This window comes from Meleagris gallopavo, chromosome 3, assembly GCF_000146605.3.
Source record: "Meleagris gallopavo isolate NT-WF06-2002-E0010 breed Aviagen turkey brand Nicholas breeding stock chromosome 3, Turkey_5.1, whole genome shotgun sequence".
In the NCBI taxonomy this organism is placed as follows: Eukaryota; Metazoa; Chordata; class Aves; order Galliformes; family Phasianidae; genus Meleagris; species Meleagris gallopavo.
In genome coordinates this window covers 30,430,194-30,434,914 of record NC_015013.2, presented here as the reverse complement: position 1 = coordinate 30,434,914, position 4,721 = coordinate 30,430,194, and positions in this window count along the sequence as shown.

The following is a 4,721-nucleotide window of genomic DNA, read 5'->3' as shown; positions in this document are numbered from 1 at the left end:
AAACACAAAAATCAGGCCTGCAGAGCAGCAGCTAGCAAACCATAGTTGCTAAATATCTTTCTGGAAGGAGGGACACCATCTTCTGGCAGACAGAATGGTATTTCTCACCAATGCACTTTCATCCACTTGCGAGATATCCAGCTCCCATCCTTCCCCACCAATCCAACTTTGATTTCCCAGTATGGAGAACACTGCTAGTGCTCACACTGGTAGTGTAAAACATCCCATACAAGCTGCCCTGTGCCTGTCCAGCTCAGCTTACTCAGTGCTGAAAGATGTGGGTGAGCTGCTGCACTCACTGCATCTGATGGGTCCCATCATAAAACAGTGTGAGGTCAGCAGTGAATTCAATAAAAAGAGAGTGTCTTGGTAGATCTCCCAGCTGTATGTGTTACATATGAATGTAGCAGCAAAACTCCAGGCTCCTCTTTCTATGGACATATTAATCCTGAAAGAAACTCTCCTGCAACACTGAAGTGGTTTGGGCAATCTCCACATGCCTGAGATTAGCCTTATGATGTGTAGGACTTCTCTCCTTGGAGCATCCCAGGGCAGTTCCTGTCTCCCATGGCAGCTCCTGGCCATCCTGTTCTGGCACTGCAACCTTTATGGGGAGAGCTGGCACAGCTCCTTTGGCACGTCTTGTCCTAAAGTCCAATTAGTGTTGTTTATGCTCAGATAGTAACTGAAAGGATAAAAAAAGTGATGCTTCAGTTGGTCAACAAGAGCGAGGAGATAAATGTAATTAAAATAAATGCAATATATTGTGAGATGCTACCATTTAATTAAAAGCATATGAATTATGCATGTGTCTCTCCTACAGCCTGTAAATGTGGGCTCAAGCAGTTGCTGATACACACACTCACGCTAGCACCCATGCAGCACATAGCTGCTTAATGTCTCTCTCACATTCTGTACAATTCTTTAGGGGTAAATAAGAGCATACATGGGGTGTCTGGACTTATCATTGCTTTTCACATTCTCAGGCAGCCAGGCGTGAACCTCATCCCACCCTGGGAAGATGGAGAACACCTTTCGGGTAACTCATACAACATCAGCCCCCAAATTCATGCCCTTTAGTGGCACAGAATGGCCCAAAAGGAAGCAGTAGGGAAGGGACCAGGAGAACAGCAGATAACTCACAGGGCTGAGATACAAGCAAGAATCTTAAAGGAGGAAAGAGCTCAGCACTCACAGCTCCTCAGAGCCAGCACTGCCCTATGTTCCTCAGGGCCGGGCTAAGCTGCCAGCAATCTGAGGACAGGCCCTTTCATTAGTATGGAAGAGCATCCTCCTGTAAACAATTTGCTGTCCTTAGAAGTAAACAGGAAGTCTTTCCCATCAAGGCAGACAGATGCTCTTTGAGGAGCTGCCATGCCCATCACAGCAGATTGCATGCAGGGCTATGCCATCCATCTTCTTCTAAAGGCTGCTTTCCTCTCAGGCTCATCTACCAAATGCAGCAAGCAAGCTGCTGGGAGAGAAAGCAGATCCCATAATTATTTGCAGAAAATGCAAACTGTCCATTATGAAATTAAAACAGGAAGTGAAGCATCTGGGGGAGGCGGGGAGGGATATTCCTCCCCCTAATCACTTAACAGAGGTCTGTACATAGTTAGAGCTTGCAGTACATCACGTCTTGTTACTGGCCAGATGTGCAAACTTATGAAACATTAATCCAAATGTTCCTCTCTAATGGCTAATTTACTGTTGACATGTTCCTCATTTCCATGCCTTACGGAAAAGAGAATGGAAAAAATCTTTTCCTTTTCTTAGTATGCTTCCACAAGTTCTGGTTGTTTCTTCTAGGCAAGCTTTGGCCTGGGTTCAGCAAGGTATTTTACGCTGCACCACATGACTGTCTCTCAGGCCTTGCCCAAAATAGATGGGGAAATTCAAACAGCGCCCAACTGCGTGCGATGCCAGGACTTCACATCATGAGATTTCTGACCAGGTGCATTTGATCAGCCAGACTCTGCTGTTTTTCTGCATGCTTTCTCACTGATGAAAAGAATAATACATAACAAAGCCTTGAAGCTGTGGCTTGCTTTAAGAAAGATAGGTGGTTTCTTTTCTTCCCTGCATGGCTAGTTTGGGATAAACACGTTGCACTGAGCTTGCGGGGCTCAAGAGACGGGTGGGTCTCATCACCTGCAGGAGGCTGGAGGCAAAATAAAGTTCATATAAAAAAAGAAATAAAGGTCATATAGCGGGATTTCATCTAAAATATACGCATGGAAATGGGATCACTTCAGAAGGACTAGCGATGGACGTACAGGTATCAGTTAGATACTGAACCCAAATAAATGTGACCTCCCTCAAAAAAAGAAGTCCTATTGGCATTTCTACCAGGGAAAGACAATGGACAAATGCTCATCTGCTTCAGAACAGCCCAGTAAGAACTTTCTGGCGAACCTGGAGCAACTAGGCTGTCAACGAGAATTAATATGAGGCAGCCAGCATTGGTACACAACATGACTTATAAGCAGTTAATCTATTTGGTCTAGAAATTGTGCAAACGTAAACTGTGCTGTTGGTTGATAGAATTTCTATTGGATACGTACCACTGGGGTATAAAAAACCAACACAGTGGTTTAACTCTTGTTTCCTAGGAGTTGTACTGCAGAGAGCCCAGACACAGCACCAGCAAGGAAAGGGTAAGCAGGTTGCACTGATGTTGAGGTGCTTGAGATGCTTCTGAAGGCACAGGCGTTGCAGTTGTCATAGGATAACTCACAAAACAGGTTGAAATCCACAGTAACAGCAGTCCTACTAAACAAGCTTTCCTAGCTTTTGGGCTCATGAGAGGTAGGGAGAGGGCTCATAAGGAGAGACTCTAAGCCCCTTTCCTTGGAGGTCAGGGTATACCCTGTAATTGTCAGACTTGAGCTAAAGAGAGGAGTAAATCCTTGCTTTTGCTCTGAACAAACCCTGTCATTCAAAGCTGAGAGAGGTCTTACTTATCATGATAAAGAAAATTTGAGTCTTGGCACTAACCAGGGAGGGCACACTGTACTGTAATCAGTGTGGTACAAAAAAGTTTAAAGAGGAAAACTAGTAGGAGTCCTAAAACCCTAGGAACTAGAACGACAGAATAACTGCTCCCATGTGAATGAGCACTCATGTACACACCTGGAAGAAACCTAAACAATACCTCAAAGGAATAAATAGCTCCATGTATTTGCTTTGGTAGCTTTCCAAGCTTGCTGGAAAATGCTTTATTCATAGGCATACCTGTATTCTTTAATCAATTGACATCCTTTTCTTTCTGTCCAAAGGGTTTACTCTTAGACCATATTGTTTTGTAAATCACAGAGATGGTTTACTGGAATTGTTAAACTTCACTGAAGTTTTATGAACAATGGCTGTGTCTCAAGCAGGATAAACAAGCAAATAGATCAAAGTCTCCTGAAGGCACAGCTATCTGATCCACATGCAAAGCAGTAAGGTGAAACTGATCAACAGCCTTTCTGAGGGGGTTTACAGTTTGCTATTTTTCAGAGCTACCATGGTCTGCAAGTACAAAGAGAAAGGCAGAAATGTGCGAGGCAGAAAAGGCAACCAACTTCTACCTTCAGCACAGGCTTAGGAGAAGAGTTGGGAGAGTTATGGGGGTCAGGGAGGGATGGAAATATACTTAAGAGAAACTGTCATCCCATTTGATTTATGCTGTGACCGTGGAAACTACATTTTGCATACTGCTTCCAGTGGGAGAAAGAAAAAAGTCCTGAGAATGTCTTCTATTCCTTAGCTTAGGAAAACACACACAAGACCTTCACCTATAAATGTTCCGTGCTCCTGTGTGCATTGGACTTCAAACCTTCTGAAGGATAGATAAGACATGAAAATCATCCAGATGAATAAAAGTCCACTTCTTTCCCATATTATCATGCTAGTAAATACCACTGATACTTATCTGCATCTTTGGCACCTAAATTATACGTATATATATACACACACATAAAATAGTTCACACAGAAGTAGAAACATCTATGCCCTCTTTTGCTACCACTTCACAGTTTTGTAGCTAGTAAGAATCTAGAATCTTTAAAAATAATAATACATCATAAGCCACAACTTGTGACTCAACGTAACTCTAGCTGTGGTCAAAGCAAAAAGGGGTGCAGCAGGCTGAAAGGAAGCAGTGCACATGTGTACACAAGAGCTGCTAAAACAAATTACTAGAATACTTCTAAATGCACGCTGAGGCTGGGTGGCATTAGCAGCTCTCTCAGTGAACCAGAGGCATAAGAGCTGGAAGTGGTCTCACTGCAGAGGACAGTACTATGTGTGGTTTATTCTGATCTTGGACAGAGATGCCATTGGAAAGACAGGTCCTTGCCCTTCTGTGGCAGAGTGCTCCTGCTATATGCTTTGTACTGCTCCTAGGCTTTTGCCTTTGTACAATTAAGTGTGTTAGGGCATTGATCTTCTGGAAAAGGAATGCAGTAACAAAACAGCTTCTTTGTTCATTCACCTTGCAACACCTGAAAATGCAAATGTTGGCTGAAAGAAAGTGGTGAGTGCAGGGGTGGTAAGCATAAACAGATTGTCCCTCGTGAAAATTAGATTGGCTTCGATGAATTATGAAACCATCCTCCACAATGCACGGAGAAGGTTCATCTGCTCTTAGGGATAATGTCTCTCAGAGAGACTCATGATACTATTGAAAACTGGAAACCTGAAACTGTGATTGAGCACCTGGTAGGAAGGCAGGGCCA